A 26,573-nucleotide genomic window follows, 5' to 3' on the forward strand; every position below is an offset into this window, starting at 1 on the left:
CCATTGTGAGCATTTCTTCTCCAAGGACGGCGGCGCTTCTTAAAGCCTCGTTAATAGTTTCCGCTATCAGGAACACAAACGCCTTTCCTGTCCCTTAAACTAAAGACTACTAAACACACCACACCGACAAAAGTTTAGCATAACAACTTGAAAACACACTGCAGAGACAAAACAGAATTAAAACGTTTTTATTCTCAAAAGGTTTACACATAATAGTGAAGTGTAATAAAATGTAGTATACATATTTTACATGTCAATACAATATGGAATAGACATTAAGTAAGAATCAGTGAGTCAACCTGTACCTGTAAACATTTCTAAAGGCCAGCCTCTGTTTGCCACCACCTGAGTGGTCTGAGTACACTCAGTGGTGGTTAGTTGCTGTGATTGTGAGTGGCCCGCTTTGCTTCAGCAGTACGATCAATACTGGAGACTTCAGCTAGAGTGTTAACTCCAATATTTACGTGCTGCTACAGTAAGGCGACCAGAAAATGAGAATGGGGAAGCCCAAACAACTTTCTCATCACAGCTGGGGGGAGGGAGAAGAAAGGCTATGAGAAATTAATTCAAGTCAGTAAAGACTACTGTTTTATGCAAAAGTGACAGTACGTTACCTGTTACCTCAAGCTTTCACTGCAACAGTATGTTTGGTGGAGAGACTGTGAGATAATAGCTATGTAGTATATTCAGGCTTTAGTGCGGCAGCACAGTATGGCCTGCATCTCAGTATAACCCACAAACCATTCCGTGCTGCTACAACATCACCAGAACTGCTGCTGCGGTCCTTCCATTCAAAACAGTCTCTGCTTCTGTGTTATTTGCGCTGTCTTCATCTTCTGGCCTTCTAATCCTTAGCACATGTTTACGGATGGATACAGAGCCATTACCTATTATTTAAACCACCTAAAGACATTCAGGTGATCACCAGAATCAGATTGAAGTTTCCAGTCTTCTCCTAAAGTGGCCATGGAGACTCGGCATCTGAAACACACAAAACAAAAAGAAAAAGAGAGAGAAAAGGTTTAATATAATACAGAAGTCATTCTCAAAATATTAACATTAAGTATTAAAGTGTTCTTTGTGCTGAAAAGTATGTGGACAGGAGAGCTTCACACTCTTGCGTTTGTTGAAAGCCTCATCTCAAAAATGTATGGGCATTACTAAGCTGCTGCACTCTTCCAGGAAATCACTTATCACAATTTCAAAGCCTGGCTGCCAAGATTTGCACCAGTTAACCACAATGTAAGGTCGGACAATGATGCTGGATGATAAGGCCTGGACCCTTGGCTAGCTGTCGGCCTCCAGTTCATCCACAAGCTGTTCAAAGGGATTGAGGTCAGAGCTGTGTGTAGGCCAGTGGAGTTCTTCCACACAAAACTTGGAAATATATTTCTTTATAGATATTGCTCAATGCATGAAGCACTGTTGAAACTAGAAGACGTATTCCCCAAACTGTTGCCACATTTAAAATACAGAAATATTATTGTATGCTCTACAATTAGGATTCCCCTCAACTTTGAGCCAAGCAGCTTATAGGAGCACCAATGTCCACAGACTTCGTAATGTACTTATAGTGTTACATCTGAAGTTTAAAGATTTTGCAATCTACTTTTATTAAAAAACACAAGTAGGAGTCAAAATTAAATGACTATTTATTTACACCCTTGCAAATAAGGCATGGACTGATTTATGTCAGCAGTGTAAAACTATTTGACAAGGCACTTTTCTAAAAGTCAGAAATCATTTCTCCCTAATGTAAACTTGCAAACTATTGTTGCATTTTCATTCCACTCCCATTAGTGCTACTGGCAGATGTTCAAACATCCAAGTGTAAAGCTAGCATATAGTGCAGTTCACTGTTCATGCTCCATAGAAACTACTGAAAATAACTTAGGTTTAAAATTCATCTTAAAATTGGGAAAAATCAAAAGAATAAGAATAATAGCTTACTTTAAAAAATTAAAATTCAAACAAAGAAAAGGGGTCATATGGAGAGACCACAAATATAAAATTCACATGAATACTAACAGATATTTTGCCTTTTCAGGAGCCAGCACACAATAGGTCATCTGAAATGTAGATGAAAGCAAATGCAAATGAAAATGAAAATGCAAAAAAAAAAAAAAAAAAAAGCAGCAATTTGCCCACAACAGCTCAGCAAATAAAATATCTTCCAGTTATTTCAACTGAAGAATGTGCCACCCTTGATGTAAAAAGTTTTAGGCTGCTGTAGTAAATGTCAACAAAACATTTAAATCTTAAAACATGTAGAAGGTGTTAAAACAAACATTATCCCGATAATAATCCCATGGGAGATTTAGGCCAACAATTGTTACCACTAGAGGTCTCAATGGACCTGTAATTATGACCTTAGTCTGAAATGGACATGATAGCCTGAATCTGATAGTCTCTTGCATACTTCCTCTCCAAAAAGACACTGATAAGTTCGGCAGTTGTTTTCTTTCTCACACAAACTCCAGTCTAGTTCACATGAAAGACTAAAAAGAAAAGAAAAGCCACAAACATTTTTCTTCATGTGATAATGAAGGTGTGAGTAGGGATAACAACAATAGTGGCACAAAGGCACTGCTTTCATCTGTTATACTGTAACAGACAAAAGTCTTTAATTTGAATTTGACTTTAAAAATCCCCAAACATGTTGTATTTCTCAATAAAGTGTTAAACAGATGCAACTTGAACTATGATGACTGGCAAACTAAAACTTGTTATACCAGCCTGCAAAGAAATGTTGATTTTACCTCCTGTGCCATTACCGCAAAGTTTCTGATATCTAAAGGATATCGCGTGATTCTGACTTCAGGCAAATTAAACACCTTTATTAATGAGAGGCATTCATGATTACAGCCCAATTGCATAACCCAATGTAGTCAACACAGGTGCAACAGCACAACTCAGCCAGACCTACCTGAGAGTGGCAGGTGGGTGGAAAAACAGTGAAGACCACTTAGTGTGGTGTATTTTTTTTTGCCCCCTTTCCACTTTCCTCTTCTACTTACCCAGTTTATAAGTAGAAGTCTAGCCTGTAATTCACAGATAATGTCCCTTATTGCCTAACATTAAAAAAAACACATGGGAAAAAAAACAAAAACAAAAAAAAAAAAAACAAAAAAAAAAAACATAGTACAAGCCAAGTCAGTATGAAATTAAACACTTCCTCAATTCTAATTTTACAGTTGATATCATGCATACCTAAAAAAAATTTTGCACCTAAATGACAAAAAAAAAAAAAAAAGAATAAAAATAAGATTGTTACCAAGAAAACAGAGTTTTAAGACATTTGAAGCTGCTGTTAATTTAAAACTACAAACCAGGACTGTGCAATTGCCAGATTTGTGGGGCAAATTCTTGTTTTAGTCCTAGGCTAATAAAGTCCACACTGCCTGTTAGGAGTGCAACAAAAATTAGACACTAGTCTTCAAACAGAAATGCTACACACACTTACTTCCCGATCACAGGGATTTGCCGTTTTTAAGCTTTGTAAACGGAATAACTTGCAATAGCCATTCAAATAAAATAAAATAAAAAAAATTGACAGAAGACATGAGTGTGCTCTGCAAAGCTGCAGGTGAGAAATGACATCAGACATTGTTTTTAAAATCATAAAAAATAAATAAATTTGTGAGAAAAATAAATTCACTGATTTACAAAAAGGTTTTGCTAGTTATAAAAACAATGACAGCCCACTATTGTTACAGTGGATCTACTTTCCTGCAGAATAATCATGTATAATTTTCTCATCTCATATTTAGTTTGTACACACCATTTTTTTTGCAGAACAGCCTGATCTACACTGAAGTTGCAATCAAACAAACCTAAAATACTTAACAAAAAGCACACAAAGAAACAAACCAGGTAAGTTGTGCAATTTCCTTATAAGCTGATCATTTCTTTCCAAGTCCAGGTGGAACTGTTCACATCACTGACTCCAACCTCTCCCTATTTTTCTCTCTCTCCTTTAAAGGAAGCATGCCCGGACATGTCATCTTCTCTGCTCAGCCTTTTTAACCCATTCCTACAGACACTTGCTACCCATACAATGACCTTAAAGAGTCACCTGACCCCAAGGTTGAAAGGTCAAGTAACCTCCTACACCCAGTAGGGCAAAAGGGACATGGACATGACAACCCATCACCTCCCCAGATCAAGTGGTCTGGGTTAGCCTCTTCTGGTCTGTTTTACAGAGTATTCTGCAAGTATAAGCACAAAGTAAAGGGAGATCCGCATTGAAATCATCAACTGCGAAAAAACAGGGAACAGCAATCACATCCATCCATCTTTGCAAAAATATCACTGATTAAAACTATTTGGCCATCCCAGAGTTACAGTGCATGGAACCACACTAAGACATTTTCTTCTCCATTTTACAAGCAAGCTATATCCTTACCCAATTACAAATCCGTTTCATGTAGCATGTAAGCCAGATAAACATCAGGGATTAGCCTAGCCAAATCATTGTTGTTCTGCATATGGCAAGACAACTGCACAGGGTAAAAATATACTGTGTTCACTGTGCCACAGCTTTACAATTAATGATGAAATGTTTCACCAACTACTGGGCAATATTTACACAGCATGAGATCTTTTCATCATCTCCACACAAAATAGATCAGTCCACAAAATAACAAAGGTATCAACTGTCATGGGGGGAAGAAAAAAAAAATAATTTAAAAAAAAAGAAAAAAAAAAGAAAAAAAAAAAAGAGGCAGATTACCTTTAAGAGCTGTTTAAGAGCAACTCAGAAGGTGATGAATAGTTTTACTGTTCACAGTAGTCCAAGGATGCGACCAATAAAGAACTGCTTTGTTCCTTTCTAGAAAAAAAAAAAAAAAAAAAAAAAAAAAAAAGCACTGTAATGACAGTATGTGTTAATTCAAGAAAAGCCAGTTACATTTGCATGGCCACTCACACATGTAAAGCAGTGACTGGGATTCCCTAGAAGCTCCAGCAATATTTTTTCAAACAAACTAATTTGGTGCAAACAACAATCAACTAATATGCAAAGCTTAATTTGACTCATTGTTCCATTCATTTATTTTTTTAAGTGTTTTTTTTTATAGTTAAAGCCATTTTTAACCACTTCCAGAGAAAGTACGGACCACACTGTAAGACTCCCCCATGCCAAACAGCAGTGTCTGTCATCTAAATATACAAGTACGTCCACAATGTGTGGTGAAATATTTAATCCAAACAACTGCTGTACCTGAACTACAATATAAACAGTAATTCAACTGAGTACCACTAAGTACTACCCAAATACATTTCTGGTCTCTCCAGTTTTTTACTCCTATACTTGAACTCTCTCAAGTTTGCTCCTCCTGTCGCAAAAGACAGAGCAGCCATAAACAGGATGCAGACAATGCTGTAAACTGTGATGCAATATCAAAAGTTCGACCTGAGAACCCGATTTATAGTTGACCAACAGCATGAGGTTAGTTAAGAAAACCTTGGGCTCCAACTACCCTGAAAAAAAATAATACTAAAAAAATGAAAGAAAAATCCCAACTACCACAACCTTTAAAATGGCTGCTTGAAGTTTTTTCATTACACTCAAGCAGTACTTACAGATCGATGAGTAAGACTGAAATTAGGATCTAAGTAAGCATGTATGTTGAATGTGCATGCTTACATATGCAAGAGGGGCAAAAAGAGGAAGGAAAGGCAAAGTGAGAGAGAGTTGAATCACACACCCATACACTCATGCAGCAATTACACAAACAGACTATACTTGTTTTTGTTGTTTTACTTATTAAAGCACAAATGTCTAGGTGAAATTTAGTAACTTGTCCTAGTTCAGTGTTTAAAAAAAATAAAAAGTTAAGCACACAACACAAGCAAAAGTCTTATCTGCCAAAAATAAGGCTTTTAAAAAATGTAAAGTTTTGCTACAGTTGGCTGACTTTAAACAACACAAATAAAAAAAATAAATACACAAACAGTGTATTATGATTATTGTGTGTTTTAAGTCTGTTAAAAAAACAAAAACAAAAAACCCCAAAACATTACAAGAATGATTGTCGTTTTCACCAGGTTCCTTATTAGGCTCGACTTATCTGCTTACAGCTAGAGTGACAGTTACACACCAGTGAATCGACACAAGATAAAGCAGTAAACCCAAAATTACATGGGTTTATATTACTGTTGGAAATAAACCAAAATAGTTTTAAAACTTAACATTAACTAAATAAGACACTGTTTGTCACACTGTATGAAAATATCTGGTCTATGTGAACACAAACACATCCCCTTACTGGGGGTAGTGGGTGAGGTGTAATTTGTGTTAGAGCAATAAAATAAAAATAATAACATAAAAATGCCTTGAATATTTTTGGATAATTAAATCTTTTCAATCTGACGGCATACTAGTTAATACCGTGAGATACTCTATAACCCTTGTGTGGGGAAAAAAAAAACAGAAAAAAAAAACAGAAAAAAAAAAGTTTGTGCCACAGAAAAACACCAATGAAAACACCATGTGTCTAACCAGGAGGTAGACTCTTGCCATGTTTAATCTTACTGGTGGTGCTGCAGCAGGTTATCATATTACTTACCTAAAATCTAAAATGTAATCATCAAGTAGATTATTCCCTAGCATTGTAACAGCTGATACCTTTCTAAACGTGCTGTCTGAGGCACAACTTCACTTAAAATAAATAAATGTATATATATATATATATATATTTTAAAGATACATGTTTTAGAGAGCTGTACCGGACCATTTAAAATGACTAATATTCTGAACACAGACCAGCCTAATCACTTCAGTGTTCGAGACACATGACCGTACTTTAGGATGACCTCAAAAGTGCACTTCCCCACTGAACAGATTTACAAAAAAAATGTGATGAAACGATAACAATTATACATAAAACTGACAATTTTTAAAAAAAAGTCAGATTAATTAATCCTTACACTGCTTAACCTTACAACTTTTTAGTTAAAGAAATGTAAGGCTATATGCACTATAGCACTTAGTGTACGCAAAAATACATTTTTAGAAAATAATAATAAAGCCAATAGAAGGGCAGTATTTAAAGATGTGGCAAGGCAATTAGCAGCTGTAACTAGTACCATCAGCCTTAAACTATATGCTTTGGAGGATGGAAGAGAGAGAGAGAGAGAGAGCGAGAGAGAAAGAGAAAAATCATCATGCAAATCAGCACACATTCTCAAAAGATCACATCTAAGCTTGAGGCTTAACTAGAATGACCAGTGCTTAAAACTGTTCCAGAAAAGTGACTGACCATTTGACAGCTTCTATTTAATGGTGCAGAGCTGAAGCCAAGGCCAACTCCTCGAGTAAGTGTTTAAAAAAAAAAAAAAAAAAAAAAAAAAAAAAAAAAAAAGAGAGAAAGAAAGAAAAAAAGAAAGATCGAAAGCTGTCCCTATCACAGCAAATTTGAATACTATCAACTTTGCACTGCAAGAAAGAAAAAAAAAAAAAAAAAAAAAAAGAGAGAGAGAAGGGTGGGGGTTCTCTGCAGTCTGGCTACAGCACATGTGAGCAAGTACAAGTAGAGAGTCACAGTTTATCAGGAAATGGGGGGTGGGAGCCTATTTTGCCAGAGGGGTCTGAAGAATGATGAGTCACAGAATGTCTGAAACAGCACATCGGTGCTCTGCAAAGAGTGTGAAAAGGCAAATACCACAGAACGGAGGAAACATAAACCTGTAGCTTTTAATAGAGATCAACTGAAGGCACTGCATTAATATTTTTTTAAGGGATTGTGAGGGGTGGTAGAATAATGCTGCATTGTAACTCTAAAATGAAAAAGAATGAGGTAAATATTTACACCCACTTTACCTATATGAGCACATTAGAAACATTTTAAAACCTAGTTACCAGCAAGCAAGAGTCCAAATATTACTTTGATACTATATTTTGATCATAAAATTTCACTTTGACAAGGTGCTGCCTGCTCTCTTCTAGACATTAGAGGTGCAATTTCTCACTTTCCCCCTTCAATACTAATATCACAAATAACTACTCATGCTGCAGCTAATATAGTAACATTAAAGCCCACTTCAACTAAACTAGACAAAATTAGATATTGTAAACACTTCATAATAATCTACACTGAAACAAAGTGTCATTTATAATCACTATCACTTTTCGATTTTTGAAACAAAACATTTTCAGTGTGACTTTGTTTTATAATTACACTTTAACAACCAAGTACTCAGCAATACCCTCATCCACCTAAAGTATTACAAACATTTGACTAAATAGCTTAAAAACTTACTGCCTCTCTGGCTAAACTGACACCACGACAGGCTGACAGTTTTAACTTTTAGTACGAAATAAGCAGATAGACAAATGTTAAGAATCCCATTAAATATTTACAATTAGGTGTCTAAATGCCTACATTGTCCAAGCTCTACTTTACACCCATTCTTTAATTCTGCTCAAGTGTAGTGACCCAATTAGCCTTTTTGACACTGTAGGAGTAACATATGGTTTAATTATCAATGAAACATTTTTAAAACCTGTAATTTCAAACTGGCAGTTACAGTAGAATGAAATGGGAACTTGGTTTAAATATAGAGTTCCAGTTTTTCGTACACTACCTGGTACTGCATTATTCCCAACACGGGTGATCACATGCCTGTCACATTTTAAGTCGTACTATTCAAAGAGTTTCATAATCCCACAAATTCTACTATTCTTGTAAGCCTGACACACCAGATGATGCTGTACAGTAATTTTCTCCTCCTTCACTTCTTTGCTCTGATGTCTCTTTGAAAGGGCTTTCCCTCATTTCCACAACCCAATTACCCTTAAAAATATACAAAATCTTGGTTTAGAAGTTTCACTATAAAAATAAATAAATTAATAATCATTTAAAAATGCTGCCCCACTTCTACAATAATTATCATACTATGGGTGTAATATGCAATTCCACAGAAGACAACTTTGTTGTTTCCAACCATTTAGTTACATTTTCATTCAAAGTCATGCAAACCTAAAACAATTCTTTACTTACTGCTGCAGAATATGTGTGACAAAATAAAAATCCAGGGAAAATGCTATTAGTAAGACATGGCCCTAGAAAAAAATATGCATTTCAAGAAAAATGGAAAGGGGTGCCTACACTCTGTAGATCCCTCATCTGAAAGAGTTTTTTTTTCCAAATAAACTTAAGCAAGATCACCGGTTTACTAATGTGAATACGTAGTTGTATGAATAAAGGCTACACTGCAAAAGATACGAAGGCCTCACATTATGTAACATATTAAACCGATCTCGACTTGGAAGGAAGTAGAAGGGCGGGTTCAGACGCGCAATTATATGGAGCCTCTCTTTTCCTTCAATATGCTTTATTTCTCGAGTAGTCCTGTTCGTTTTTAAAAACTAAATAAATATAATACTGAAAAAAGGTCACAAAATAGCCCCTACCCGTCATGATTGGGCCCATTTTTTCGGTCACTCGTTAGAGGTTAGACCACGCAGTTTCCCCTCCCCGGTTCACTCTATTTGAATTAAATCAGGGTCCATGGCACACAGAAACTGCTGCGACGCTAGTAAGAGCAGAAAGGAAGGGGCAAAGGGAGGCAGCGAGCAGTGGCTCCAAGTCTTTTACATCAAACTACAATGAACCGAATACCCTAACATTACAGCATGCCACGGGAATCACCACAACTACCAATTCCTCGTTTTTATTTTGTAAATCTAACCTTACCTCAACTTTATTGCTTCGTTAGTGGCTGTGACAGCCATTCGTCAAACCTTTAACACAGCTATTAAAGTAGAAACATCATGTCGCGAGTTATGATTGTTGTCCCTTGGCTAAGAGCCACACGGATCATCTTACATTAATCTAAGGCATTAGAATATATTGACAGGCACAAATTTAAAGCAAGTACTCAACTCTAGATAAGATAAAGTCATATTTTTAGTCATCGGAGTTGCATTATAACACAACCTGTCACTAGTAACGGCCAGAAACAAACAAACAGAAAAAAAACTCTAGTAGCCACTTCATGACAGAGATAGGGAAATAAAACAAAACTCCGTCATTATTATTGCGGGCATTACAGGGATATAGGTCATACAGGGATATAATAATAAACTTACCAGGTGTTTTTTGTCTAACGATCCACAAAACACTTCCAACATCACACATGCAGTTTAGCAGCTCGGAAAAAACGCCTGTCTTAACTTAAAAAGCTTGGTCAAATTAAGTTCCTACAAAAAGCACTGTGTCTGTTCCGGTCTCCTTTCGGGTTTTTTTTCCCTCCTAAGCCAGCGTAGGTGCCGTGTGCATTTGTTGACACTGCCGAATGCAGTTCGCCTCTGTTCCAGCTTGGCAGCTTTTACACCTCCCGCTCAAAACTGAGCTCCAGTGCAAAATAAATAGTCCATTATAGTTTCACTTTGATTAATAACAATCGATTGAAGCGCGTCTTCAGTGTGGTATAATTTCCCATCAAGTCTTTTTTCACCCAAATAATTCCTCCTCATCTCCTGACTAAAACGACCCGCTCTCGTTTTTTTTTCACCGTTACAGTGCAGCAAAGTCAGATATCCCTCTCTACGTGCTAGCACGCTAAGCTAGTAGGCTAGCTGCTAAAGAAGTACAAGCTGACAAAGCTGGCCAAATGGCTAACGTCTCCCCTCCGCGGTCTTTTTTCCACGTACTCCTCGCCTTAAGTCCGTTCGTGCACTCCAGTTAAATCAATTTAAATATTTTGAGGCTACAATTACCTGTGTTTCCGTTGAAATAACACGACTCCTTCTCTAAAAGCGCAGTTTTTGAGCGCTTGGTTTCTCTCCCCCCCCGTCTCGGAACAGCTTTCTACATTCGCAGCATCCTCTACCCGCAGCTGTCGAGGCAATCGCTGTTCACTCGAAAATGGCGCCGAAAGACTTGTCTCATTCAAATTCGATAGAGCCTTCCATTCGCCCTATTGGCTAAATACGGTGTCGAGTCTGCCTGCTGATTGGCTGCTGAAAATGCACTCTCGAATGATCTCGCAGCCCACCGCAGCGATCAACAAATTAACTCTTCAAGGCCTCGCAGTGTCTTTTACGGCAGCAACTAACGGGAAACCCTTTTCGTTCAAACTAGTTCATACGAGGATTTCTGATATGACACGAATACTCTTAGTAGAGACTGCGCACTATTTACAAAACATTGCAGTCTGTCTAAATACATAGTAAAAGTGGGAATAAAAGACTGTGTGTAAAAAAAAATCAACAGAATACAAGCTGGCCTATATTCATAGAATAAAATCTATATCGTTAGAAATACACGCATAATGTGTCCTACCAGGCACGATTGTACAGGAATAAACATTTACTGAGAGCTACAGTTATTTACACCTGCAACTATATCCATTTGTACTGGCTACACTGAGCAAATTCAGTCCATAGTGACCCACAACAAAATAGCAAGGATGTTGCACTTATGCTTGGGGTTACAATAGTTTGCTCTTTTCCAACTCACTGATTATTTCTTCTTAAGGCTTTTGCCAGTGTATAAGCAATCTTTCTAATTATACTTGCCATAGAATATTGTATATAGGAGGATCGATCCCATGCAAAGCATGTAAAAGCATCTTCCTACGGATGCATAAGAATTTGAAATACTTCTCTACTTCTCTTCTCCCATGCTTCTCTTACCATCTTTCATATAAGCACTATGAATGTCTATTCAAATTCGGTTAGTCATTTATAGGATGGTGTGGTTATCTGCCGTTAGCACTAAAATGCTTGCCTTGGAGTGACAGACCTATCAAAGACAAGAATAGCCAAATTAAGCATACTGTAGACAGAAGTCTAACATCTGTGTTATAGGTCAACAAGTAACAGTCCCGAGGCTATGGAGATGCAAACCAAATAATGTTAATGTAACAATGAGCAAAAAAGAAAAGCACTGACTGAGTAAGGTAACACAGGCTCAGACAGCAGTTAAAGTCCTCCTTCCTAACTCTTTTCAATCACACTCTGAGGTTGGCTTTGTTTTATTTTCCACAGTTCAAACATTGCTTTCTTATCTTAAATTGCTGTGACATCATATTGCTGTGCCTAATTTTAATTAACTTTCCTTTTTAGCGAGGCTACACTTTTTTCTTTTGAACTTTTCACTGATTTATTTCTACGCCTTTTAAAGTGGGCTTGGACATTTCTGTTAAAATAACACCTTCTATAAGTAAGTAATGGGATTACCGTTTTCTCTCAATTTAGGATTAGATTGGCAACACTCTATAACTTCACGTACCATTGTAGTATACATGCGGTAGCCAAAGCACGTACGGGTTGGGCTCTACTACAATAACCCCACTGTTATCACATCTACTGTAGCATAGTGTACCTCAGGCAAGATAAACAGAGACAGCCATTTCATCCCAATGCACACATAATAACAACACATAGCATTCACCTGCTATGTGAGCAGTTGGTTCCACTGGAAAAAAGAATTAGCGGCAACGGCTATTAGTTTTTAACTGTGCCTTAAGTCATTTTGACTCGTGCTAATGACCTTTAAATACTTAATATGTCTTTAGAGCATTTCAGGAAGCACATAATTTCTTTACATTGCAGTATATTGTAGTAAAAACATAATGCCTTTTACTTTTTGAGTACAAAAGCAGACCAGGAGAGAGAGGGCGCCCATTGTGTATGCATTCTGGTGTAGTGTGGACAATAGGGTGGAGAGGAAAAAAACACACTTGTTTACAGATAAACTGGTTTGGACAGGAAGCCAGTAAGGAGGAGCTCTGTGTTGTTAAACAGGCATGTGGAGAGGCAGGGATGAGCCAGCAAAAACACCACTATGACCATGGGAAGAATAGGATGCAGTACTCATAGACATTACAAACACACACACACAAACATACACACGAGTGCATGCATGCATTTCTGCAGTGCTTCCAGCTTTGATCCTTAGTGTACAAACAAACAAAAAAGCGTAATCATCATCGCCCAAACCCTAAAGTGACCGACACTGTGGTTTGTTTGGTTTCACTAGGATAAAAATTAACAAGACCCTCATGGGTCTCTATTAGCAGTGCCAAAACAGTAGCCAAGCTGAGCTCTGGTGAACACTATACAGTTCATCCTGCATTGTGTCACCGTCACATGAGCACACACTGCCTTCCATTAGGCAGGAGATCCTTATGACTCACGAAAACACAAGTCACATGTCACTACACAAATGAGCCATGCTACTCAGACTGCTCCGTTATCTACGGCAGCTTTTTTTTTCTTTTTTTTCTTTCCCCCTTTTTTTTGCAGGCCTAAATGAAATCCACATCATAATGCATCTCTTCATTTGAGGGTTGAGACAGAGTGGAGCTCTCCCTTGTCCTCTGGTAGACGCGCCGAACAAGAGCCACAGTGTCACGTATCATGGTGTTTGACTACTGCAGGCAAACCTGGCTGCAAAGTTGCTACGCTGGGGTAATTTTAGTTCAGCATAATTTGATTTCAGTTTAGATGACTCGTGTGCATGGTTGGCTTTTACACTCAACCGCTACCCACTCAGTGAGGGGTTTTTACACATTATTTTGGTTCTTTCACTTGATTCATGTGCTTCAAAAACAGGCCCACCCCCAAAACCACCACCACCAGACTTGGGGCTGCGTGATATGAAAAGGTGGGGAAATAGGCAGTAGTAACAGACTGAATATATCGTTCTTTATTTTAAAAAAAAAAAAACCCAAAAGACAAAAAAAGCACATTAATAGCACCCAAAAGGGGTGAGTGAGGGTCAAGGGTGGTATTAAATCAGGAATAAACACCTATGTAGCACAGAAAACACAAAGTTTGCAGCATTTCTGTCAACTTTGGGCAACTGCAGGCGATTTAACGTCGCTCAGGAGCATTAGGTGTTTGCAGATCGGAGAGTGTACGCACATTGTCAGCTCTCTGTGGCACATTGCTGCCTGCTGGATTAAATCAACCAACACAACAGAGCAGGTTGTGAAATTAATTCTTCTTTTTTTCCCTTCTCCCACTGTATCGGTGTAATTTGGATAATCGTAATTTTTAATTACAGTCTGATCCATTCACACTGTAAAATCAAAGAAATATCACCTCATCCTAGACTCGAGACTAAACAGTACTTTTAAGGAGAGAAACCGCTTATTCTGCCACTCTTCTTGGTAAATATCAAGCTGTGTAACATTTAGGAACATTTGGCAGCATGGATCAACGTAGAGTGCCTTTTGAAAGCAGCATATGCACGAGGCAGCCCTATGACCAACGCAGCCTGAAACGAAGCTGAAGATACCATAGGCATACTATATTAACATGGCCCTCGTCTTGGTCTTTAGAGAACACAATGAGCCCCACAGAAAACTCCATACTAGAGACTCTCCATTGATGTCTCCTTGGTTCCCCTCCCCCTCTAGACATCTGTAGCAGCTGCCCCCTTGTGCTCCTGTCAGCAGGGCAGAGCGTGTGTGTATGCACTAGTTGAGGTGGGGTTGGCTCGGAGGTTAGCGTGGGGCGTGTTACGACACTTCCCCCTTTGGAGGGGTCCGGCCCGCACACTTGTGGGACATCACATTTGTCAATGGCTAATAGTCACTAGCAGGTCATCCTGAAAACACAACAGAGACCTCTGACCTTTTTTTTTTTAGCACAAAGGCTGAAAGGTGGTCACATTAGCCCTTGGGTGCTTTAAAATTTGGCACACACACACGTGCACTCCACACATGCATGCGACTCGTTTGCATGTAAATAATGTTTCTTGTTTTGCTTTATGACAAACTTTCGCTCAATAAAGTTACTTGACAGATAACTTGCTCAGGTGAACGCAAAATTCACTTTAAAAAAAGAGAAAAAGATGAACTCTAACAGCCAGAATTCTTCTAAACACTATCACATGCTTGGCCAGCAAGTTCAGATGTTACAGCACAAGAAGCCCTTTTCACTTGTTCACTCCATAAGCTTACACACATTCTCACAGCAATCAAATTAAGTGGGCACAATTCATTGGACAGGCTAAAGCGACATCACTAACAGAGGACAATTATGGGGACAAACTATACTTGTCCTGGTGGTAATGCAGATAGAGTAGAAAAAGGGATTTCACAGAAGGCTAGGCTAAAGCAGAGAAATTCTCTATATTAGCCAAAGGATAAGCAAAGACTTCCATGCAGTCTGCAAACAACGAGCATCAGTCACAAAGCCAGCACAAGTCGCCTAATTTTCATCCTAAAATTGTGTTCTTGGACACTTTTTCTGTTGATACCAGTTGATGATGAGTACACTGTGTTTTCCAGACTAAATGTGAAGTCATGTGCCAAAAGGCCAAATGATCCCATGCCTGATGGATGAAAAATAAAAAAAATAGAGCATAACCGCATTGACATGTGTTATTGCATCCTGAGTCAAAGTGGCCTCGTTGGTGTGTAACATAATGAGAGCCGTTTTCCATTCAAGGTAGGTTTAAATATAAATCTGACAACAAAACATTATTCATGCTGCTTCCTGAACTTGTAGTTTGTTTTTAAAAAAATCTCAACTAAACTGTCCACACCCCACACCACCTATTTTTATTTATTTATTTATTTTCAAGGCAGATTTGTGAGAGGGATAACAGAGAAGTCTAAACAGAAGCAAGAGTTAATCTTAGGGCAGTAGAGTTACCTTGGGTGTTACGAGCACTTTGTCTAGGTGTGTTTTCTTCTTTTTTTTTGGGTCATTGCCTCAAGCTGATGACTGCCGATATATTTGGGCTTATGTTCTTTATCATTAAATTTGAGGATGACAAAAAAGATAAAGCCAAGTACTGTTTGAACAGCAGGATCAACACAGGTCTTCTAAGACCCAAACTATACAAAAACAATGTAAACAAATCATTTTTATATGCATATTTGCATGCCCCTTAATCAAATTAGCACATTAAAATTAAAATCCTGTAACAGTTAGAGTCACTAGAACAAGAAATACACCAAAAAGTCTCTGCGAAAGCTTCACAAAGCCAAGCAGACGGTTTTAAAATGACTATAGAGTGTCTAATATCATTTATGAACTCTAGTGGCATTCAAAAGACTAAAGGAGACTCACATAATAAAAACATCCCTCTGGCCAGTCCTTCTTTTATTGACAGTCTATTGCGAGCTCTCTGCTAGATGCTATCTATGACATTTAACTGTGTTTAGGTAATGGCATGTATCTAAAAACCACTACTGCCTCTGACAGATTTCATAAACTGTATTTACTGGCACTGAGCAATATTCCTACGCTCACACTGTATAAGTCACGGCGTTGAGATTATGTTGCTTTTATGTCTGTCTCACTTTTTTACCTGTGTCCAGAAAGATTTCAATTAAGCCTATTTATACGAAAATTTTTAACTTTTGATGCATGCAAGACCACATTTGAAAAAAGCTGTTATTTTACATGATGTATATTTGTGAAACAAGTAAATACTGGAATGACAGTAATATATTGAAAATGATATACACACAGTGGTGGAACATTCTGTTTTTTAATGTGCTTTATTTATTTATTACTTAATCTTCAAGTACCCAATGTGCTCGGAACATTACCAAATACTGTTCTTGCTTTCCATACCCGAGAAAATGAGAATTTACACTACTCACATACTGTACTATACTTTGATGCCAAAACACAGGCCTGTAGGTTTATGGGAAACACACTGAAGTCACGGCAGTCCTTAGGTAGCATAATGCTTTCTAGCTCTGAAAATAAGTCAGTTTAGTTAGATTAGTGCAGATTTTAATAATTTTTTTTTGTTTTCTTAACTGCTGTAAGCTGATGAAAGGGCAATATTCATTAAACATGATGCCATTGTTTACATTAAAGGGACATACAATCACATCTAATTCAAGTTACTAATAAATGACTTTGTGCTATTATAAAAACAAAGTGTCTAGATTTGAGTAACTCAATTAAATGTTGGTTTCAGGTTGACTGAATGATATCAGAGAACGTATCACTGGTACTAATGATGCCTGAAATAAAGAAAATACTCATCTAACATTACATTTGAATACATTAAATACTCAAAGGTTACCACTGTGTACAACAGTATAGCAAGTGGAAACCAGTGATGCTGCTTGCCACAAAGCAGATTGTGTGTTATTGCAACAAAGTTGCTCTATGCAGCCGATTTGGAGTCCACAGCTTTCTGAGTACTGTGTAGCATGTAGTAGGCTTACCGATGCTGATCTGTATATAAAATCTGACAAAATTTGAACAAATTTCTTTCATTTCACCTCAGGCACTTTAGCTATGGATGAGGAGACTGAGGACAGGCAGCAGTTAATCTGCTTATTGACGTCTGGTGGTCACTTTGCTGCTGTGTGAGAGGAGCAATCCTTATATTCAAGTTGACTTAAAAAGAGGTGCAGGTATCATAGCAATACTACTACTACTACTACTACTACTACTACTACTAGGGAACCGTTACTTACTATGTTGGGGGAGTAAACATTACTAAGTAGGCTGGAAAATATTATTCACCAATGCAAAGTCAACTTCGGCCTCGCAAGCCTTCCCCAAACCCCCAATTTTAGCAGATACACTGGAAGAATGCCGATCGGAGATAGTCTCCTTACATTTTCCATTGAGATGTTATGATTCAATTATATGTTACCTGAACCTACTGGTATTGTAGTACCACAGTCATAAAGAGTGTCTAAGGCACTTCTCACACCATCTTAGAAATATGAGAGTGTGAGCAGATTATGGAAATCCAAAGAAGGTCTGAAATAATTTGATTTCACCCTGCAAAGACACAACTGATGTAGGCCTATTCATTGTCTTGCTTCTGGACTACAAATCGAGAATTCCTGCGGAAGTCCCTCCCCCCACGGGCCACTGTTGTATCCCGATGATGTAACCGCTTTCCAAATATAGCGTGTTGCTGATGGCTACGCGAACTCCGCACTGGCCGAGGCTGCTGTCAGTCTGCGTGACGTCACCGCTATCGTGTTATTATTGTAAACAGCCCGCCTGCTCTCCACCGACGCTCTGTGCCGAGCCGACTACTCCATCCAGTCCTTTGTTCATGCAGTAAAAAACAGCGACGCGACAAAGCGGAGTGATCGTCCGCCCCAAACTGCGGACCGAAGCTTTAAAAGCAAAGTTAGACACATCATCTGAAACGGTGACAGCAAATCGAATCAATAAAAACACTCGCATTGCTGCTCCGTTGTGGACATGTTTGAAGATCACCGGGATCTTCGTGCAACCGGCGACAGCTCAAGGCTGCTGCATGAATAACAATAATAAACTGGTAGCCCGTGTTCAAGACTTGCTAGTGCACAACCTATTTCTAATAGTGCCCCCGTCACATTTGCCTCAAACAAACTGATGTCTCGTTCACATTTGACGGATCTTTTTTATTTATTTATTTATTTATTTATTGACAGCAGTGTAGTTAAAGCCTTGTTGTCACTGGCTCCTAAGAGCCGGATTGTTGAAAAGGAGAAGGCTATAAACTTGTCATTCGTGCACAACGACGTCTGCCACAATATATAACTTATACTCTACCTCGTCAGGTCGCCAACATTACCTCAGAGAGACTTTACTTTGTGTCCGGCGTCGCGGAGAATCGACCAAAACGACTCTTTATTTTTGCGTTGACTGACAGCGTACAGCAAACTCAACTAGTCGAGAGGTCACACAGCAAAAGTTGAAATTACTCTACTGAATGTTTAATAGCACTTACTGGATAAGCCTGGGCGCGTTTCAGAGGAATCGACTGCATCTCTCTCGTTGCCAGCCGGCCACTGGTGACACCCTCACATCGACATTTTCATCCAGGCAAGTTGACAACAACCTTCTATTCACCGACTAAGTGCAGTTTCAGCAAAGCTTCAAGGAAGTTGTTTCTTTTGTTCCAGTATTTTTGGTTGCGTCAATGTTGCGAAAAGGGGGGAGGAGGCGGAGCGGTGGATACACAGAGCGACCGAGGGAGAGAAAGAAAAAAACACACACACACACACACACACACATACATACGCACACATCTGAGCGCACTATAGCCTAGTTCGCACGCCTGGCCATTAACGCACAGAGAAAAAAAAACCCCTCATCCAAATCCGCCACAAAGTCTTCTCAACAGCTCAGCTCACGTGTCCGGGACGACCAGCATCTCTTCAAAGTGAAGCAGACAAGGCTACAAGGCACACGGTGCCCGGGTCCGATAGGCTGTCCAAGATCAGGCTACTACAGGTCGGTGCGCCCGTGCGCGTGTAGAGGAACGGGTGCATTTGCATACAGTGCGTCTCGGTAAATTGAGTTCCTGCACAGAGCCGCACAGCAGAGACGGGCTTTCTCTTTGTTACTTCGCCGAGCCACGGTCTTCAAAAGCAGAACGCGTGCAGCCTACACGCCTTTTCAACTTCAAACTAGTTTCCGGACAGTGCAGGGCGGTAACGCGTTGCTCAGTAACGCGTTACCCCCCACAGCAAGGAGTAGGAGTCCTCCAGTTTTCTACCACTCAAAGAAAGAAAGAAAAAAACAACAACCCTGTGCTGTCAAACGAATTCAGCTTTCCTTCAGCGTAAAAGCTGGACTGCATTTGAGCAATAATCCCATCCACCATTTGCTCTCCCTCGATGTGTTATTTTCTGTCATAGATTTGTAGAAAAGTTCACTTTCTCCGCGCCAACAGAAAAGATTGAAGAATAATTTTGGGGCACACTTGAAACCCAGGTAATCCGATTTCCCGTTGTCCAACAACAAAGGGGATCGCAAAGCTGTGCAACAAGTACGGCGTAACGGATGGCACTTTCTATGATGTGAAAAATATAAACATATTCTTTGGTGCAACGAGCCCGCCGCTGTTCCTGGAACGGAGAGGAGAAAAGCAGCTGAGACGGCTTACTATGCAGAAATAGGATCATGTTGGTTCATCGGATGAAAAGGTGAGCTGTTTTCCCCGCTGCTGTTACAGTAGCGTTGCGTCAGGAAGTTGTTGGTGTCAGTGAAGTCACCATCAAGACGCCCTTCTCTTCCTCCAGCTTGACGACCATACCAGCATATGCTTGAGACAGTCCGCTTGGTTCATTTTTGCGTCAAACCCCAAATCAACTTCTGCCTTCAAATCCTCAATGTCCTTGAAAATACGTTAACCTGACAACGTGAGAGGCTCTGATAAAGTGGATAACACGATATAAGTAAAACGCTGCAGAGTTCGGCGAAGAGGAAGTAAATTTCAAAGGTTGCGGATGATTTCTTTTTTTCTTTTTCTTTTCTTCTTCTTCTTCTCTCTTTTTCTTAAAAAAAGAACAACAACCCTGAATCACAAAACGCATCTCTGATGAGTGCGACAAAGTTCTCACAACAAAACAACATTATTAAACAGGTAAAGATATTCCTAGTGCAAAACAGGCCTGTAGTGTGAGGCCTGCTCTTATGGTTTCACAAAACTCCCTTGAAACTGAATTTTCGCTGGTAAACAAGTATAGCATCAAAATGCAGGCCCGTGACAGATGATTTGCCAAAGCAACACAACAATAAACGCATGACCTCACAGACTGTGAAGACTGCATGAGTGGGTTAACTTGGATCAGAAGCACTAGTCCAAAAGACAAACAACACGACTGGAAAGATTTGATGTGGGTAAAATGCTCATGATGATGATACGAGAACTGAAGTTTGAAAGAAATCCTATTTGTGGGATAAGATGTTACTTTCATTGCGTGGAAAGAGATGTGTTGGAAAGCCAACATCCACTTTGTTAGAGCAGCAGAAGCAAGAGTAAATAAGAAGTATGCATTCGAAAAGTTGTCCAGTTGCATAGCAGAGGAACTAATTCAATTCAATTAACACTGGGCCAAGCATCCAGAATGAAAAGGTGAGCTTAACACGTTTAAAACAATGCAATGCAATGCAAGAAGAACGTTTGATTTTGCTTGTTTAATGCGTCATCCCTATTGTCTGTCTGACAGGTGGACGTCTCGCACGCCCCGCAAGGCATCTTGTACTGCCTAAGAAATGGGCTGTAAGTTCATAGTGTTATTAGAAAACAATATTAAAAACCTACAGCAAAAGGAAAAAAATGTGTAGATTAAGGTTTATTTGCTTGCTTTACACCCACAACATGTTGTTTCTCTCTTTCTGCCTTTGGACTTAATGAGCATTTGCGCAGCTCTTGTACAGTATTTACTGTGCTGGGATAACTATGAACATTTATGTAGTGAGTTTAACCAAATGAAATACCCGAATAGTTTCGTATGGTTGTGAATACTTAAAACAGGCGATGACTCGTTTTTCTTCTAGCAAAAGGAAAATTAAATTGAACATTCATCAATTACATTACCACGTTTCGATAAATTGCAAATATTCAGATGAATAAGAAGTCAGGAGAATCTCATAAAGATGCTATACAGACTCTATTTACTGATCTTGACGGTGCCAGTATATTCTTTTAAAAGGCGAACTGCCTTGCAGACAAAAAAACAGAATGATGAGTGCTCAGTACACAAAAAATGAAACAATTGATACTTGCTTCCATTATAATTTACACAGACTGACAGTGTAGAACTTTAGATTCCGGCTTTCTGTGCGCAAATTGAAGTGATTAGCTGATAGTGAAGAATTGTTAAAACGCTTTCTCTGCGTCCGTGTGTGTTTGGGAGTGTCACGCTCACAGTTATACAGCAGTATTTGAATATTTGCCCGATGTGTGGGCTGATGCAGAGTCAGAATGCAAAGAAGAAACCGTAATCATGCACAATTATCTGACAGGCTGCGGTTCCTCTTAAAGGTCATCGATGAAGTAAAAGGCTGCAAAGAGAGCGCCAAAATATTTGTGATATTTGTGGAGAGATTTATTTATTTACACACTTTTTACTTTTGAATCAACGAACAACTGGTTCTTCTGAACAAACGCACGTGTTGCTCGAGACAGTTTGTGTGGGTTTGTGATCTCTCTTTCTTTTTTCTTTCCTCTTTAACACTCGATCGCGGACCCACTGAAAATAAAGCTTAGAAAGGTGCGCGTAAAAGGCGCGTTTGATGCGTTGTGATCAACTCCAAGCCGATCAAAACCCGTTAGGACTCACAACTCCCTCCTCAGTGCCTGGCAAAGAGAGGTGTAACATACCTGCTTTTAAGATTTAAATTCTGGATTTTAAAAATAGAAACAAAGGGAGCATAAACGCTACTTAACTCACTGAAAACCGGAAAATGGTTATAAAAAGAAGTGGAAAAGCAAACAAAGCTAAACCCACTGCGTCCAAGTTTTCCCTCGTTTTGCACTTTGTAACACTTGTTTTCAAAATGTCCCCGTTTTCACTTTGCAATCTATTATTTATCTGAAGCATTTTTTTTTAACAGGAAAACATGACCAAGCGCATTAGAGGAGCGCGCTCAATTGCGCAAGAGCATGGCAGTTAAAGCACACCTTTTGTTTGACTCAGTTTAGATATTTAGAATATGAGCTGCAACAGAAAGGTCATATTGTGTGGGAGGAATCTATATGACTCAAAACGAAAAAACACACGAGCCTTTTTCTGTGTTTGGGTGTTTGTTTGTGTGGTGTGCGTCTGGGAGCGAGATCAGCGTCTCAGCGCTTCTGCAGCTTTTCAGACTGTGAAGACGTCTTTAGATAGTTGCTTATGCAGCCAGTGGACATTTCAAAGCTCTCTTAAACACTCTGTTTACACATGTAAACAAACCAGGAGATCAATATTAGCCTCAACTCAAATTTAGACATCAGTTTAGTCACAGTGCTGGTATGATGGCTTCAGAATAACTGGGGTTTTCTTAAAAAATATAAATAGACACCAAAGAACCTGTCAACACTTTAAATGCCCTCCACTCATTTCATATAAACTGAAAATGCACTGCCAGCATGCAAACACTACTGTCACTCTGTCAATGGTATCCTTGTCAGCTGGGGACACATCCATCAATGATGTTCACTCAATTAACCTGATGGATAAAATGTCAGAGAGGTTATGGATGGGAGTGCATATAGCATCTCTCTCTCACTATGTTTATGTACCAGGCTGTGTGTGTGTGTCTACGGCCCACAGTGGAGACAGAGGGTGAGGCCTGGCCCTTCTACAGCACCCTGTGTCCAGAGCAGAACTAGGTCAACAGAGACCGCTGGTTGGTGAGTTGGAACGATGCTGTGCTCTCACACACAGGAAAGAAAAGGAGGGAAAAAAGGAGAAAATCCTTGCCTTCCATTGAGGGATAATTAGAGAGTGTTTGACCTATTTGTCCCCTTAAATAAACCGTTGGCCATTTAGTCGAGAGCATGCCCTCCACTGGACCCCTCCAATTATGTTTTTTTTTTTTTTTTTAAATATTGGCAAATTGCCGAAGTTTGAAGGTTTCTCCATCTTTTTGTCTCCAATGAAACTTACATCCAGAGATGTCCTGTATGCAGTAACTGTCAGTTGGTCGGAATCTGAATATTTAAGCATCCCGCTCATTAATGATTCGACTGGATTTAGGTTTTTCTACAGCTGTATCCATAACTAAATGAGCATTATATGAAATAAATTGATGTAGTAAATAGAATAAACTCACAATGAAATGAAATCCAAGGATTCGATAAAACAAAGTGCTATGTAGTATAATAAACTGTGATTTTAAAAGATTACTAACTAATTTTAAAAGATTGTTCTGTAAAAATGTATCCTTTTGCAGAAGTCTTGCATAATATAGAGGCAAGTTACAGTGATTGCACTGTTTCCAGCTGCTTTAAGAGGAGTTTTTACAAACCCATCTTACAATAGTTACATGCACATCTGGCCCTGTAACCAACTCCCCCTCCTCCAACTGAAGTCAATGCACTTTAAAAGCCACCAATAAAATCTTAATATCAGAACTTATATGCAGTCCCTGAAGAATTGCTAAAACAAAAGGTCATGAAGCTGAGTTTATTTGTAGCTCACGCTTTAACTGAAACAACTTCATCATAGCTGTGAGAAGGAAATTGAATTCAAGGACAGATGAAGTGTAATTCAATACTGTTACATACTGCGAAGGGTTGAGCTGGCACAAGGAGCACAGCGTAGTAGTTAAAACAAACTGGTTTTATTTGACCCAAAAATGCTGAGAGTCAAATCACAGTTCTGGGCCTTTAAAAGAGGACAAACTAACCTTATACTGGTGTTACAATGTGACACCAGCATAAGGTATCAGAGTAACATGACTAACTGCTCACCAACTCATCAACTGACTGACTAAGGGGAACTTAAATACTGGCTGGCCACACCTACAAACCAGACACACAGATAACACACAGTAGCAGATCATCTAATTACAAACAAACAAAGCTTAGTTTCAATGTTACTTTAACGTAACTGCAATCGAATCCACAACAACTTTTGGATTAAACGAGACAAACAAAACTTGGTATGACCCAGTCAGCACTTCCTGTATTTAGTAATGCTGTTTAATTCAGAAGCGCAGCTGTGCGGGGCTCTCCCACACAGGTACACACTCCATCACAGGAGCAAGAACTTCATGCAAAAGAAGATGAATTTAAGAAAGGAAAGTTAAAAGTTAATGTATGAGCTACAGAAACAAATGCCAAATAAACATGTGTGTGATATACAATATAAAGGACCATGTGTCATCATTTATGTGTACACATGTGTACCGAAAACAAAGACTTCAATATGCTGTGTATGGTATTGGTGCATGGGATTACCCACTTTATAGCTGTGCGAGTGTGAGTGCAACTATCACGCGTACATTGCAAAATTTCCAGCATTTCCTTATTACGTATGTGTTTTATATTTCAAAGGGGGTTATGTAATAGAAAAACGCATAATGTGACACAAGCTGACAGGAAGTGGAACACATGTAGACCCTCAATGTGTCCCATATTCAGAGTACGGGGTTAGTGAGGGTTGGTGCGGGGTGTTGAGTTCCATGTCCTATTCTCTCTTCAGTCCGTCAAAACATTCTGAATCAACAGATAACTTAGACCCCAGAGAAACATAAAAATGTGTTACTGCAGGATTGTATGCGAACCCAATATTACACAGATGCATGCAAAAGTAACTTACCCTCTGAGCTGGCTCAAATTGCCCTAGACCGAATCGTGTTTCCTCTTTATTCTCACTCGGGAGCAGGACTCAGGCGCCATTTGCATTTGTACAGTAGTGCTTGTGTGCGCAAGATTGATAAAGGCACAGAGGGAAACTATACGGAAGTGACCAAACATATCAACTGTTGGAGGACTTCAGCTGGTGCCTCATGAGTGAGGCCTATGACTAAGATCGGAAAAGAGTAGGAGTGTGTCTTTGCCAATGTTGCCATACCAATACTGCGGAGAAAAGAAAGAAGGTAGGAAAGAGTGGATGGCGATTGGACCGGGTAAGGGCACGCCGAACAGGATCAAAAATAGGCTGTGTGTGTGGAGTGGGATGGCAGTGGAAAACATGCCTATTGAAGTAAACATTTACGTTTTCATAAAGTCATTGACACCCAAAAGTAGAATTATATTTAAGTGCTGTTCATACATTAAGTACAGTATAATACCTAGCATGCAAGCAGTCATTCCACAGACCACACAACAACTTAAAGGGGAAGTAATCACTAAATTTGCCGGCTTCCTCTTCTCTGTTCCAAGTGTATCTTAATAAGTTAGTTAAAGCTGAAGTTGAAAAAAAAGAGCACAAGACCATCCATTCTGTGTAGCCCATTGCCCTTGAATGCATTTGCTGGTCTTTATTGATACATGGCTGTGAGTAATAACCTTGCCAAGAATAGATGCTCTTCATGGGGAAAAGAGAATTTTACAATTTCATCTTTGCCAGTTATTTTGTTTGATAATCCCTGACCAAATTTTCTCTGCCATTGTGTGGACTCACACCCTCACATCACGATGAGCCCTCCCTCCTATCTCTCATCCCTGCTCTTCTCTGTTCCACATTACGTGCCTCTCTATTTATACTGTTGAGTCAGTTTCCCTCTGACAGGACTGAGTGATAAGGAAGACTGAATCATCATGTCTTAGAAACTCAAGCTTTCATCTTTTGATACTCCCTAAAAAGTAAACACAGCATGGTTCATTAAAACCTCCAAAAGAACTGACCAGAAACAAAGTTCTGATAATGACAACTTTGCTAACAAACAGCAAGTCATAGATTAGAAAAGCATCAGTGTGTGCCCAGTGGAACATCCCTGGCATCGGTGGTGGCTCCAGAGATGGAGAGTTGTATCACTCCAGCAGGATGCTGGTCCATAGGTGTCTGGTTTCAGATGGCGGACATGCTGGGAGCACAGTGTGGAGCACAGCACAGCCAAGTGGACGACAATGGGAACACGCAGAGACACAGGTGTCCCTACCAAGAAACACAATGTGTGAAAAGACTGTGTTTATTTGTGAGCCTGAGTATGTGTGTACACATGTGAGCATACTGTCATGCATGTAACACGTGTTGATTTACTGTAAATGCACTTCTGCAATGCACGGGCTTGTGTGTGTGTTATGTATTTACGTGTGTTTGTGTTAGCGCTCTGGTATTGATTCACTTGCACTCAAGCTGCACTTTAGCAGCGCTCATGCATACTTCCCTCAGGACGATAACACCTGCAAATGGAAATGAAGAAAATATTCCTAAAAGAGAGACGCGTGGCTCTATGAAGACTGAACAAT

At 39.2% G+C, this 26,573-nt stretch overlaps 1 long non-coding RNA gene across 1 annotated transcript; it reads right to left on the reverse strand.

Moving 5' to 3' along the window:
• Window positions 1-172: 172 nt before the first annotated feature.
• LOC308409677 lies at window positions 173-10,859 on the reverse strand. Its single transcript, XR_013974051.1, has 2 exons — window positions 10,724-10,859; window positions 173-981 (listed from the first exon to the last, which is right to left on the reverse strand). It is a non-coding gene; the product is annotated as an uncharacterized lncRNA (long non-coding RNA).
• Between the last annotated feature and the right edge of the window lie 15,714 nt (window positions 10,860-26,573).

This window comes from Rhamphochromis sp. 'chilingali' (assembly GCF_963969265.1).
Source record: "Rhamphochromis sp. 'chilingali' genome assembly, chromosome: 14".
NCBI lineage: Eukaryota > Metazoa > Chordata > Actinopteri > Cichliformes > Cichlidae > Rhamphochromis > Rhamphochromis sp. 'chilingali'.